The sequence below is a fragment of the Lissotriton vulgaris genome, chromosome 8 (genome assembly GCF_964263255.1).
Source record: "Lissotriton vulgaris chromosome 8, aLisVul1.2, whole genome shotgun sequence".
Taxonomy (NCBI): domain Eukaryota; kingdom Metazoa; phylum Chordata; class Amphibia; order Caudata; family Salamandridae; genus Lissotriton; species Lissotriton vulgaris.
Genome location: NC_141696.1, coordinates 167960397 through 167976192, shown reverse-complemented (window position 1 = coordinate 167976192; position 15796 = coordinate 167960397). Strand labels below are relative to the sequence as shown.

General features: G+C 43.7%; 1 protein-coding gene across 1 annotated transcript in view; it reads left to right on the top strand.

Moving 5' to 3' along the window:
* PAK1 (p21 (RAC1) activated kinase 1) overlaps window positions 1–15796 on the top strand; it is a 357978-nt gene that overhangs the window by 212576 nt on the left and 129606 nt on the right. The gene's annotated exons all lie outside the window — the stretch shown is intronic.

The window sequence follows — 15796 nt, the reverse complement described above, 5'->3', positions numbered from 1 at the left end:
ACGCACCCTCACACACCGCACCCTCACACACACACTGCACCCTCACACACACACTGCACCCGAACACACACACTGCACCTGCACCCGCACACACACACTGCACCCGCACACACACTGCACCTGCACACACACACTGCACCCTGACACACACTGCACCCTGACACACACTGCACCCTCACACACCACACCTTCACACACTGCACCCTCACACACACTGCACCCTCACACACACTGCACCCTCACACACACTGCACCCTCACACACACTGCACCCTCACACACACTGCACCCTCACACACCGCACCCTCACACCCCGCACCCTCACACTGCACCCTCACACCCCCCGCACCCGCACACACACCGCACCCGCACACACACTGCACCCGCACACACACTGCACCCGCACACACACTGCACCCGCACACACACTGCACCCGCACACACACTGCACCCGCACACACACAGCACACTCTGAACCCTCACACACTCTGCACCCTCACACACTCTGCACCCTCACACACTCTGCCCCCTCACACACTCTGCCCCCTCACACACTCTGCACCCTCACACACTCTGCAATGGAACATACACTCCAAATACCACTCAGTGCCACATAATTATATGCAACATAATTGCACACCTCATACTTACACTCTACTCAATGCAACATAAATTCACTTTATCTGTCTATCTGTCTATCACCCTCCCTCTATCTATCGCCCTCCCTCTATCTATCTATCGCACTTACTCTATCTATCGCACTCACTCTATCTAGCTAGCGCATCACTACAGCATCACTCAGGGCCACCACAGCATCACTCAGGGCCACCACAACATCACTATGCGCTACCACAGCATCACTGAATGCCACAGCATCACTCGTCACCACCACAACATCACTCAGCGCCACCACAGCATCAATATGTGCAACCATTCAACAACAACTGGTTCAAATATGTTCTCTCAATGTTTCAAGCTTTATTACAAATGTCACAAAAAGATGTTAATATTTCACTTCTGTTCTTGGATTTCCGTCACAATAAAATACAATGAACATAATCGTTAAATATTTACAAAAGCTATTGCCATTATAAATTACAATAACTTTTATTTAAGTATTAATTCTTAAAAAAATTAAAAGCCATTTTTATTTGTAATATCAATACATGTAGGTCACGTAAATACAACACATATTGCATTACAAATGCTATAGGTGTCACATTTGCGAAAGTTAAAACTATTGGCATTGTAAATGACAAAGCTATTAATTTCGCTATTTTCAAAACCAACACATAAATAAAAAATTTGTCATTTACAGTACCAATAGCTCAAACTTTCCTAATGCGAGACCTATTGCATTGCAAATGCTTGTTATTCTTGGTTTTCCTCCACCCCCAGGGTTCTGATTCTGAGTATTTGTCATTTTATTTAACTGCTGTTCTTGGTGCTCTGCTAATTTTACTTGTGCCTACATGACTTTTTCTTTTAATTCCTTTTTCTTATTTTCTAGCTCATCTTCGCAGTACTTGGCATATTTCAGGACCTCATCAATTGGTTTTGCTTGCCAGCAGATTTTATTATCTTTAATCCATTGTGAAATTTCAGGTCTTAATCCCAACACAAATCGATTAATGAAGTGAGTCATGTCCTTCATCTCAATGTTATCTAGCCCGCTGTACATTTTGAACACCTGTAACATAGTATGAATGCACGGTTTAATCTCGATTCTGGGTAGTTCTATCTATTCGAGTCCAATCTGTCTCTTTTGCAGGCACCTTTCCTTTCAGGTACAATATTACCTGGTCATACTTCCTCATCACCTCCCCTGAAGGAGCTCCTGTCTTTGGGTCTCTGGAATATTCTTCACTTGGCCAATCAACAGCAATTTTACATTCTGTCCACAAATCTACGGGAACTACAATGTCAAAGAACCCATCTAGATCTTTCAGGAGGCATTTTTGAACTTTAACAAATCTCTCAACTTGTCTGTACCATTCTACAGGTTTCTCTCGTAATTTTGGGAAATCATTTGTAAATGACACAATATCTTGTCTGGACCATGGGACATGTACATATCCTCCACCTGGCACTTCTCTCATAGGATACAATGTTTCTGCCTCGTCAGCTTCTTTTAGGACATATTCAGAAGTCGCTTGTCTAGATCTACTGTCTTCCTTTTTCTTTGCCCACCTGGCTTTCCATTTTTCCAGGTCTCCCCATTTCTGTAACAGGTTCAGCAATTCTCTTATCTGCACCTTTTTCCCTGACACGTTCATGTTTTCTAAATCTCTGTCAGAAAATTCTGCTCTGTAGGGTTTTTGCAACACTTTGGATCTGCTAATGTCTATTCCCATACTAGCAGCGGTGTCCATTAATTTCTCATGGAACACTCTGGTGTTTCGAGTAATACTTTTGCAAATGAATAGTAATTCTTCCTCACTAAGGGTGTTCAGCCTGTCCAATCCTACGTTCCCAGCCATTAGTTCTTCCAATTCTATTCTCAATTTATAAATATCTAATGGTTTTGGCTGAGGATTTATTTTCTCTAGTTCTCGGGTCCATCGATCTATTTCTTCAGGAGTCACTACTGTGGCACTTCTAGTACCAGAAGAGGACTCAATCTGGACTTCTCTTGCACCAATATGGATGTTCTTTCTCTGTGAATTGCCTTCTGGTTCCCTTATGGGTAAATCCATCAGGGAAATTACAGATTCGCATTCACTTGCCTGGTCATCAACTATTAAGGGCTCTTTTCTTGGCTGCACTACAGCTGGAGTAATAACTGGAGTCTTTGTACTAGCCTGTTTATCCCCGTAAAGAGGAACAACTGGACCAATAGTTACTGAAATTGTCAAAGCCTCAGGACTTGTATTTAACTGGGAAATCTTCTGAATAAGTTCAGTTCTTTGTTTAACTAAAGCCTCTCTTCCCCGATCCTGTAATACCTTTTCCATGGTTGTTTCATGTACGATCTGTGGGATCAAGGGAGGGTAAAGGTTCGGTGCACTTGGATTTGCCATACTTGGTCCCTCATTACATGAAGGCCTATAATATGGAACAGTCAATTCGAACGTGCTCGACCCCTCATTACAGGGAGGCCTAAAGAATGGATTTTTTCGTACTCAGGGGCCTAGGTTCCTCATTATATGGTGGTGGATTTTTCATTAATAAATCCTCCAGGTATTCGTCCTCAGAATCACCAGTAGTCATTAAGTGTCTTGTTTTCTCGGTCCTTTTACCTCCTACGGGTTCGTCTACAGTTAATACTGGGAACAGTCCTTCTACCATCATATTCTGTCTCCACTGTTTCATTTTTTTTCTCTCGGGTCTCCCTCTGTGCTTTGGATCAGATTTTGCTAACCCTTTATCCATTCTGGGTCTGTCTCGCTCAAAGGCCTCTATTTCCCATTCTTCTAGGGTCTCATATTGCGTTAGTCTGGGTCTGGGATGCAAATCATTCATTCGAGTCCTCAAATTAAACAAAATCCTACCATTAAAGGTACCTTCTAAGGGAAATGCTAAAATTCCGTCATCTTTAGTGTATTCCACCCAATTTTCCAACCATACACAAGCATGATACCCTCTATCAAACATCATAAATGATGCGGGAGTGTTTGGTGGTGGAATGATAACTCCTTCTCTAGTTCTGATTGGCTTGTCTCTCTTAAAATAATTCTTTACTTTGTCTACTAGAGTAATTTTTCTCTTGCCTCCGTACATTCCGTTTAGTCTACGACCTTTCCACTGATCTTTCACAAACCCTAGATATCTAGGATCAGGTCGAGTTTCAGGATGAGTCGAATACCACATATATTTTGCAAAGAACTAAATTGTGTAAAAATACGTACTTCTGTTTACTATATTCTTCCAATTCTAGCGCGTCTTTCAATTTTCAACAACCAATCAACACTGTGGTTGCAAATCATTTCGACCAATGGGAGCGCGGCTTTTCCGTGAGACGCGTTCTCACGCTCCTGCGCTCACCCCTCCTTCACAATACCAGTTCCGTTACACACCCGCGGTTTCGACCAATACCAGCGCAGCACAGAGTGACGTCAGCGCAGCTCCGCGACTGACTCCCTCCTTCACAAGGTAACGGACACTATCTTTCTCTTTCTTAAAGTGCAAGTGCTTTATTTAATTTACAACGTATAACATTCGTCACTGTACTCGAGTGTCTAGAAAGGAAAGATTTGTTTCACTGCAAGTAAACCTCTTCTGTCTACTTTTCATATACTGCGGATAGATCTCTTCTGCCTACCCTTCACACAAGCATTAGAGAACCTGCTACTTCTTTGACTCATCCACTCTTTTCGGGATATATACTAAGTCTAAAGTTTTACTAGCGAACTCTTTTGCTATCACTCAAGCTCCGAAGAACCTACTACTCCTTCCGTGTGACCCTTACTAGGTGATATCACAATTGAAGTTTCGTTAGCAAACTCGTTGCTATCATTTATTCAACTATTCATACAGAAAACCCTAATTAGCGCTTCCAGTTCTGCCTAACCATGCACTAATTTTCCTCAACGTAAGTGACCTCTCTGCGAGGTGGATTCTCCTCACCACCCGCTATTCTGCCCCCGGGGATTCCAGACAACATATAACAATCACTAACGAGTTGTGTTAATACATTAATCAATATAGCAGCATTTCATCAAAAATATTTAAAAAAACATTTCATAACATTTCAAAGCAATTTTTACATTCGATCGATCAATACTTTTAGCAGCAATAACATTTTAGCAGCAATTTTTATTTTACACAGTTATCAGCAAGTAACCTATCTACCTATCTTAACTAGTCCTTAACCATCTTACTGCTACCAGAAAATTACTGATAGAGCGCGCAGGTCACCCGACTAACTTTGTTACCAAATATGCACACTTGGGCCCATAAAATATTTTCATTACACTTTAATCAGGTAACCTACACTCTACTATCAGCAATTCAGTTCCTTTCTGTTTATTCCCGTGTCCCTGACTTACCAATCCTCGTCACAGGTACCTAAGATCACAATGGATCAAGGAGCTAGCTGTGGAATAAGTAGACAACACAAATACAATATACAATTTCAATAATGTTTGAACTCTTTATAATAACCACAAACTCAGGAAGTTTTGAAAACCTTTATCTAATCATCATCATCATCATATGCCATGAGCCAAAGATTTACACAGATCAAACTGTCTATAACTAGAATTAGAAATATCGTATAGCTATGAATGAGGCAAAGAATCATTTAGAAATCAAAATTAAAAGGAAGGAGAAAATAAGGAACACGCTATTTTAGATCAACAGACTTTCAGAACTTCACTAAAGGCGGGTAAAGAAAGGGAACATACTAATCAAATTAGACTTTCGAAATTCACTAATGGTCCAAAGGAAATGAAACTTAGGCAATTTGATTTAACCAGATGTGCTTATTCTCTATAGGGAGGGTAAGAATGGAACAAACTATATATGCAAACGATTTAGCATTTGACTAAAGGTAGGTAGAAAAGTGGAACATGCTAATAGACAATAATGCATGAAAATCTCAATTAAAAGACTGGGGAAGAAAAGGAACGTATGCAATTATGCTTTATTCGAGATGTTAGGAAGGAAGTTTAGATAAACAAACACCCACACAGGTTTTATATTTACCTAGGATAGAATGAAGACTAACCCTGGCCACGGGTCAGTTTGGAAAGACGGGAAAGGACCCTCAAGGACTTAGGTTGCCATGTAGGCGAGCAGGTACAGCTCATGGACAGTCAGGACAGGATAACCCCAGACTTTGGATCAGGACCGGGTTCACCAAAGGTTACGACCAACACCCGCAGCTTCGGTTGCAACACCTGCGCTACTCCCTCTCTGCAAGGATTCTGCCAATAACCCCGATTGGGTCCTCGAATCTCCTCAGCAAAGTGCTTCGCCAGCACTTAAGGTTCCCCAAAACCTTGACTGGGTCTGTGGAAAATACGGACAGAGTGCTCCGCAGCACTCTGTATCAGTCACCTATAGAGTGCGTTGGGTCAGTGACAGGTCAGCTATTCGGACAAGTCGGACAATTTTTCTAGCTAAACCTAGGCTAGTTATACTGTTTTTCGGGTCAGTGTACCACCCCTCAATGTTGCAAGTGTAAGGATCCCCAAGTTCTGATTGGACAAAGGAGGAGGTTAAGTCGTCACACCACCTAAATTTTAGACTTTCTCAGGCTTAATATTCAGTTTTCGTACCCACCCCTTAAATTCTAGTTTCCCATGGCATATATTTTACAGAGAACAATAGAGTATACAGCAGTTTATTACACAAATGTAACAATTTCAGGTACAGTTCAGCTTCGTCCTGCTGGGTTACAGGTCGGTTCCCAGGAGCATCTTGGGCGAGGCTGCCAGCTGGCTGAGTTCCACTGCTGCAAGGTTCTTTTCCCCCATCACGTGACTTGTACCATACGGGCTTCCAAGATGGAGTAGAAAGCACCTCCCAGGCCCAAAGAATACGATACATGAAAAGCAAGCAAAAACAATTTAGAAACACAGAATAAAAGATTACACTGTATACCATGAATGGCTATACTATATCCCTTACTTTATAATAACTATTGCATTAGGGTAAGTGCAGAACAAACAGCTTTGCAAAAGCGGCAATGCAAGCTCAGAGCATGTGAGAACACAAAGCAGCCATTTTAAGTGCATTGCGCATGAGCAACAAATTCCCACCAAAACTGCGAGTACGTCACGTCACATGAGTGTGACCGACGCATGCGCAGACTGAATTCCCGCATAGAAGCAGCCATTTTAGGTGGCAAGCGTATTACCTTTTAGTAAACACATAGGCAAGCGTCTCTGGGACACCCCGTGTAGTGTAAAATGTGCAATATTAGTTACACAAACAGGTTGATTACATAGTTAGAGTTATTCGAGGTTCATGAATACAAGCAAGTCGCTAAATGTGCGAAACCTTGCTCCATCACTGCTAGTGGGCCCACAGCACTGGTTGTGCCACCCACACAAGCAGCCTTTCAAAAGGTGTCTCAGACCTGCCACTGCAGTGTCTGCGCACAGTCTCTACTGCCATGTTGACCTGGCAAGTGCACCCACTTACCAGGCCCTAACCGACCCTTTTATTAAATGTGAGTCACCCCTAAGGTACCCCTGTAAGAAGGGTGTAGGTAGTGTATGTGAAAGGTAGGACATGTACTGGTGTATGTGTCATGTCCTGATAATGAAATACAATGCATTTCGTTTTTCACTATGGAAAGGCTATCTGTCCCATAGGATAGAATGGGAATATATTTATAACATCTTATAAGTATAACTTCCCAATGGGACCAGATAGAAAGATGGAGTTTAGTATGCCTAAACTCAGAATATAAGAATGCATCTTTTAGTAAAGATGATTTTTATATTGTGCGTTTGAAAATACAACTTTTTAAAAATTTAGTATTTTCTTGCTTAGCCATCCTGTTTGTGGATTGACTATCTGGCTTTGGAGTGACAGGGGCTAGGGATGTGCATTCTCTCAGACAGCCACTGGGGGCAGGGGAGCTTTGAGGTGTGTCCTGCCTTTCCTGAATGAATCGGCTGGGCCTGGGCTGCATTTAGAGTAGTCGGAGGAGATGTGCCTGCACCTGAATAGGCACGGTTGCCTTGGACAATGCTGTCTCCACCTCCTGCCAGGAAGCTGGACCAGAGAGGACAGAACTGGTTTGGACTGAGCACAGAGCCTCTTTGCCACAAGAGAACAAAGAGAAATTTAGTATAAATATTGGGGCCCAGACCCCAGGACTTTAGATTACTTCTGGACTCAAGAAGAACCTCTGCCAAGAAGAAGAGCTTGGAAAACTGAAGAAGAGGTACTGCACCTTTGCTGTGTGGGGTTTGGCCTGCAGTGGCTGTTTCTGCAAAGGAGAGGACCAAGACTTTGCTATGTGCTGTGTATCTTGCTTGAAGAAGATCCCCAAGGGCTTGGTGTAGACCGTGCCTCCTGTTCTGAAGTCTCAGGGACACAAAGACTTCATTCCCTCTGTCCTCCTGCACCTGGGATATCTGCCACGGAGGGAAATAGCAACACCAACGCAGGTGAGCAACACGGCAAACTGCAACGAAGCCGTGAACACCCCTCGTGAAGTGCATGACACACTGACCTGCCTTACACTGCAGCCCCGACCTCACAGACACCCGTGCTTCATCATCGCAGATCCGATACCAGACGTGGGTAACATCACAAATCCATTGACCCTACATCGTCGTAAGGAACCAACGCCTAGATGCCACAGCAATGTCACCTCTTCAGCAGCAGTAAGAAACTGATGCCTCACCTCCCCTGGATTGCAGTAAGGAACAGACACCTCACCGTCCCTGTGGTAGTAAGGAACGGACGATGCCCGGTGCCAACGAAACATCATCTCCCTGACGCCGTGCACCAGCTTTGTTTTCATCTTTTACCAAGGTACTCTTCTTTGGGGTCTGTGTGACTCCAGGCCAGACGCCGTGCACCTCACGGTTGGCGCCATACGTAGGGATTTTCAGCTGTCACAACGTTGTAATCGGCCCAGGTGGAGGTATTTGTTATCACAAGCTTTATTTTTGTGAATAACTTATTTTTGATGTATGGTGGATGTTTGTTGTTTTGATCTTGTTTGGTTTAGATAAAGTTTGCTTATTTTTCTAAACTGGTGTGGTGTACATTTGTGGTGTTTTCACTTTGTTACTGTTTGTGTGTACAAATGTTTTACACACCGCCTCTGAGATAAGCCTGTCTGCTTGTGCAAAGCTAAAAAGAGGGTGATCAGGGGTTGTCTAAGGGCGTAGCTCCTTTACCCCGAATAGATGAAAGAGTTCCTACTTGGACAAAGGTGCAAACCATTGCCAACTAGAGACCCTTATTTCTAACACTGGCCCACATGCTCGCAGAGCCCTGTCTTAGATGTGTAGTTGTCTGGTAGATGTGAATGCCTTTTTTGAGATATAAAGGGCTATGGATTGCCATGTAAGGAGCCTTAAATCTGATGTATTGCTTTGTTAGGAGCCATTGCGAAGTCCTCATAGCTGGGGTGTGGAGATGTTATTCGTTCTCTTTAAGCTGAAGACGAGGTGAATGGTGTGACTTTGTTCCTGCTGTCTTTTTTTTGCCTGTTTCTTGGCAAGCCAGGTTAAATTCCGATGCTGTGGGTGATGCACAAAATAAACGAAAGTGATTGTTTGGAATGATTGAAGGCTACACCCCAGGCCATTGTGCTTTTTTGCTCATTGTGCACCTCGGGCAGGAATAAGCCATATGTAAATTCGACTTTGTCCTTCTTTAGTAGGACCAGTCTTAGCTGCCAGGTCTGGGCCCTTCTAAACTTGAGCACAAGCAACCAGTTTCGACCTTGTTAGGCTTTGTCTGTGAAGTATAGCTTGATTTCTGTGGTACATTGAGAATGTGACCCACAAATCGTCATACACATCACACGTAGGGCATAATACTGAGGAAAGAAAAAGTGATGGGTGGAATGCTTGAATTTATTACAGTCACTGGTACTTATTCAGGGCTGCATCACAGCCCATTGGGTACATTTGCCCACTATGCCACCTCAGACAGGAACCAGCCATATGCAAATCAGCCTTGCTTCTGCTCCATTAGGAACAGTCTGGGCTGAACATCCAGGCCAGGTCCCTTTCCAATAGGCCCACTTCCAAAAAGAAAGAAAAAGAATGTCTAGAAGTTTCTCTTCGTTCAAACTTTAAGCACACAATCCTTATTGACTTTGACGCGGTGACTCCTCCCAACAGGAAACAAAGCACCCCTGGATTGCTTTTGGTTTATTTAAGCCTCGTCAATGGGGTATAGCTTATGTCCTGTGGCATAGTCCGTACGGGATGTATGTCTGGGCATACATGATGCTCTTAGAGTAATCAGTCTTGGGTTGTTTGTGTTCGGGCTTGGATGTTCATATTGGAGCAAGACCAAGACTAATGTATATAGGAATGCCTCTGTCTAGAGTGACCATAACGGTGGACTCGGAAAGTAGCTGAGCAATCAACAGTGGCTGAGGTTGTTTATTGCTGTAGGCAAGTCATGGTCACTCGATTACAGTGGGAATAAATACTACCATCTAAAGAATAGGAGGAGAGAACCTTACAAGAACCGTAGATAGCAAAAAGGTGGCCTTACAATATCATTAATTTGAGGCACAAAAAGCTGAAGAATTGAAGGGATGGTTGAAAGCTTAGTATTAGATAGAGGGGGGGGTCCTCACAAATGGAATGATATCTAAAACTACAGGGCTTGTTAGTATCAGGTCTCATTTGGTTCTGTTCATGCAGTGGTGGTTTTCATTCAGCCCAGGTTTTGTGAGAGGCAGCACACTACTGATGCTCCCCCAGCCCTCTCTAGCATCTTGAAGTGTCTGGCAGTGAGGGGTTTGAAACCCAAAGGCACCATAAATAACATTTAACACATGCCCTGGCTGTTCTTAACTCATAAACAAAAGGTCTTTATTTGCAGGTAATAAAACTGGGATGTAGTACACACCAAACCGAGATAAATGTAAAAAACAGAAGTGCCCATTATCTTCTGGGCCAGAGTTACCTTCCCAAACACCAATTTAGCTCCCTAGCATTAAGTGTTGTGCTTCAGTTTCACATTGAGGCATTCAGCTATTTATTTTGAAGGTTTTATATAGCGCGAACCAGACTCTTGCTAGTATCAGAGTGCTTTACAGGACAAGTAGAGTATAGATATACGATATATTACGATATAGGATAACACAAAATAGGTAAGTTATACATACGTCTAGATCAAGAGAAGACGGTGCTAAGCTAGTGCAAAACAACAAAGATAAAGAGATGGATGAATATGAACGAAGAGAAGCAGGTAATACAGTGCAGTGAGTAGACATAGAGTTCACGTGAATTGAGCCATGAGGATAGCTTTCTCTTCTCTTTTGAAGGAGGCAGAGGAAGAGTTCATTCTAGTTTCACTGGGCAAAGCGTTCCATATCCTCGGAGCCATACCAGGGAAGGATCGGTTATACGTTTTTTTCTTGGCAAATCGTTGAGGTTGTTGGAGAAGAGTCTTAGCACTCCTGGAAGCTCTGCTGCCCGCCGAGAGCACCAATTTTTGAGCTAGCTATTGTGGGGCATTGTAGTAGAGGGCCTTGTGTGTCATACAAGCGATTTCTAAATGAATTCTGGCTTCAAGCGGTAGCCAGTTGAGGGCTCTCGGGTCTGGGGATATATGGGCGTTTCTCTTAGAACCTATGATGAGTCTCGCCGCTGAGTTGATCGTGGCTCTTAGCCGGGCTGTCGATGACCTAGGGAGTCCGCATAGGTTACTGCTCCATATTCCAGGCATGGGATAACTAGGGCTTGAACTGCTTGTTTGAGATCGAAGGCGGGCAGATAGGGTTTCAGTTTTGCAGGGTCTTTAGGTGGAAGTTGGCTCTCTTTGTTGAGGTGCTGATGTGTTTCTGCATCTTAAGATTACTGTCCAGCGTTACCCCTAGAGATTTTGCTGAGTCGACTAGGAGCACTTGTCCATTGAGAGCTGTTAGGTGCTTCATCCAGTCTATGATAGTGTGAGTTTTATTAGGGAGAGCGATTACAAGGAATTCCGTTTTTAGGGAGTTAAGTTTCAAGTGGTTTTCGGCCAGCCAAATTTGGGTTTTTTGTAGTGTGGTGTTGAGTGATTTGATGTCTTCCAGAGATTGGATTTTGATATATATGTGGGTGTCGTCAGCATACATGTGGAAGTGTATATTGGAGAGGCTGAGAAGATCAGTGAGCGGTTCCATGAGAAGGTTGAATAGGGTGGGAGAGAGGGAGGAGCCTTGTGGAACTCCAAGCGTGACAGACGAGGGGATGGACAGGGATTGGTTGACCTTGAATCTTTGGGATCTATTTTGGAGGAAAGAGGCAAACCAGTTAAATACACTTCCAGACAAACCCATTCTGTGTTTCAGGAGATTCAGTAGGTTGTGGTGTTTGACAGTTTCAAAAGCTGATGACAGGTAGTGTAGGATTAGAAGACAGGCTTCATTTTGGTCAAGGATTTTTAGAGCGTCGTCTAATATATGTGTCATGGCTGATTCTGTGCTGTGGCCTGCTCTGAAACCAGATTGAAATTGGTTCAGCAGGTTGAAACGAGCAATGTGACTGTTCAGTTGTATGTTAACGCATTTTTCCAGGAGTTTGGCTAACATAGGGATGTTAGAAATCGGACGATAGTTATTAGGGTCTGAGGGGTCGGCTGTGGGTTTCTTTAGGATAGGCGAGACCTGCCCCGTTTTCAGTGTGTCAGGAGTGGATTCTTGAAGAAGGGAAGTGTTAATGATCTTGGTCCAGAGGGGTAGAAGGAGAGGAATGAAGTCCTTTATGTAGTTTGCTGGGAGCGGGTTTGTGAAGTGATTGGAGGGTTTCAGCGCGTTTAACGTTTTTAGTATGGTATCTTCACTGTAAGTGTTGAAGTGGGACCACGATGCATTGTTTTTTAATTTAAATAACAGGAGGTCATTAGCTAGGGCCCTGTCTAGGGACTGAGATGGGCTCTCTTTCAAGTCTGAGATGGATATTAGGTCCTTGAGTAGATCAGATTTAATGGATTCTGTTTTAGAGGCGAAGAAGGAGGCAAATTCATCACAGGTGGGAATAGAGAGAGGGTTGGTGTTGACGACATTAGGTAGGCTCTTGGTTTGGGCTTTGATAAGATTGAAAAGTTTTTTGGGGCGGTTCTTGGCTAGGTCTAGTTGAGATCTGAAGAAGTCGGTTTTAGATTTTCAGATTTTTCTAAAATAAGCGTTTCTGGAAGTTCTGAAAAGTTTGAGGAGGTCAGTTGAGGGTGTAGCTCTCCAGTGTCGTTCAATTACTCTAAGAGAGCGTCTGTCATCATTTAGCCTCCCATCGTACCATTGTTTGGAATTCTTTTGTGGAGGTTCTCTTCAGTTGCAATGGGGCAATTTTGTCTAGTTTGTTTGTTCATGGAGTGAAAGTAGTGATTTGTCAGCCCCTGAACATAAGCCAGGTCTTCCGGGGGACTAAGAGGGTTTCAGTTATCTAAGGCTGTGTGGTCAGATCCGACGTTTTTAAGATTTTTCTTCCAGATCTTGGTTCTCAGATGTTGTGTAGGGAGTCGTGTAATGGTTTCCGAGATTCGGAATGAAATGACATGATGGTCAGACCATTGGTAAGGGAGTATCGAGTCGAGCAGGGTGGAGTTTGCTTTGGAGATTATTAGGTCGAGAGTTGCACCCTTGTCGTGTGTTGGGCTGTTACAAATTCTGGTTGAGATTGAGGTCTGTGAGGAAGGCTTTGAGGCTGTTTACCCCTGGGTCGTTCTGGTAGTCCCAGTGAAGGTTGAAGTCCCCTAAGAAAATTTAATTAGAATGTTGGTTGTCATTTGAAGCTAGAATGTCTATGAAGTGTTCTATGAACTTGAGATTATCTCCCGGAGGATGGTAGAAGGCGTGTAGAGAGCATATTTGGTTGTTGTTGGCGATGTTTAAGCATAGGTATTCGCACAATGATATTGCAGGGGCATTGGCGTTGGTCGCTGTTAGGCCGATCTGGTGTATGCATGCTATCCAACCTCCAGGCCTGTTGGTTCTGTCGAGTCTGGTAATGTTATAGTTAGGGGGTAGCAAGATGTCCATGATGAGAGTAGATGTTTCATTTAGCCAGGTTTCTGTTAGGATCATAATGTCTGGTTTGTTCGTGATAAGTAGGTCAGCTATATCGGTTGCATGTCTAGAGGCGGACCTGCAATTTATTAACAGCTTATCCGTGGCTGGGAGATGATTGTGGTGGGTTCGGCTGTGATGGGGATTCTAGTGAGGTTGTTTTCTACAATGCCTCTGGAATTGAGTCTGGTGGCTCTATGCGTGTTGATCAGAATGGCTGGTATTCGGGAGTCTGTAAGCAGGCTAACTGGGCTAACTGGAAGTCCCACACTCTGAGGAGGGTGAGGCTGCACGTAAGAGCATAGGAGGGCCCCTATATCTGAGTCCGATAGAAGGTTTGACCCCCTGATAGGGCGGGAAATGGCATTAGGGAGAGGGATTGTGCTCCAGCGTGGAAAGCCATGAGCTTCGGAGTTTGCAGGAGGACGATGGATGCGGCTATAGATCTTGGGGGATGGGGACGGATTGTATTCCTGTTTAATGCAAGTCTTGGTTTGTTGTAAAATAAGGTTGTAAAATAAGGTTGTGAAGGGTTTGGATGTCCAATTTGACTTGTTGAAGGGTTAATAATATCAAGTCAAGTCTGGTGTCCGGCGTGATGGTTTCATTATTGGGAGGGTGGACAGACAGAGTAAGCTGTGCAGTGGCAGATACTGACTGAGGGAACTGCTAATATGGCTGGAGAACTACAAGGACTCCTCCCAAGACTAAAGTCTTCAAATGATTACCACAGTTAATTCAAATGGGACTGTACAATTCTTGAAGTTATAGTTGCATTGATTTTGTTTTAATGATACCGAGTAATGTGCTGAGGAATACTCCTTGATGTACCTTCTACGAAACACAAAGATGCCCTAGCAACATGCCAGCAAAGGAACTGCCTTCTGCAATGAGTGAACGTTTCTGTTGAAGGATATTGTAGTGTTTTGTGGATGACCTGTTTTATGGTGGGCATTAGTGGACGCAGTAAGTAGTGTCCTGGAAATCTAGCAGCCCATTGGCTACATGGTGTGGATATTAGCCTATCAAGTTGGCAGTAAACCATGAATGGCCCTCGAAGGGCACTGGTTGTGGTCTCCTCCTCCCCCACAGGGCAAGAATAATGACTCTTCCCACAGGCTTCACTGACAGTGCCCCTCGTGCATGGAGGAGAGTGGTGAGGCAGCAGCACCCATACTTCCAATTCTGTTATCTTCCCTCCTGCATTGCATATGGGAGCTCCTTAGTTTTTTTTGTCAAAAAATTAGCCGAGTACCAGTTGGTGATGCCAGGACATATCTCCTGAGGCAGAAATATCTGGTGGAATTGGACCAGTTGCAGGTACTGCAGTTTTTTTAAAATTCTTAATTAGCCCACCAGTCTTGGGTAGACATGTTCCTGGGTTGATCAGCTCATGCCCAGGCCATCCAGCTCTGTTGGCTTCCCTGGCACTGGTTTCAGCTTACGCAGGAAGGTGTACAATGGCTGCAGGCTGGAAAACCAGCAAACATAAGATGCTAGTCAGAGATCAGTGGAAGGTGGGAAGAGAGGAGTTTTTTTCCTGTGGCAGGGAGAGCCCTTCTTCAAAATACCTTTATTCGGGGATGCAGGAGCTTAAAAGCTGAGCTGCCCATCCACCAAGCTTTATCTAACAATAGGAGGGGGGAGGAGAAAAGTGTTTGTAAGCTGGTGTTTCCAGTGGGGACAATACCAGCTCAGTGTGCAGCAACCACGTGTGGACTACCTTGGACTCCGCCACTCACCTGTCCATCCTTTTATATTGAAATTGTGTACTGCAAAGGCAGCCTCCAAGTGTGTCTTAGACCTGATGAAAACAGGCTGCTATGTTTACTTTATTGACAATGTCAATAAATGACCTTTGAAGATCACCAACTCTGTGATTGAGGCTAATCGACTTGAGTCTCAATTTACGATCTACCTAATAAATATTTATTAGGTAGTCGTATTGCGATTCAGTCAGACACGGTTTTTTATGAACTGACTATTGGTACATAGGTCGGTTTGTAAAGATATTTACTGGATTAAAAAAAAAAAAAAAAAGGTATTTTACGACCAGTAAACAGTATATATGGCCCCTAGTTCTTAACTAAAGTGTGTCTCTCTTTTTCTTTATAATCCGGATCCAGGTAAAATAAGCCACCAGCTCTAAGGC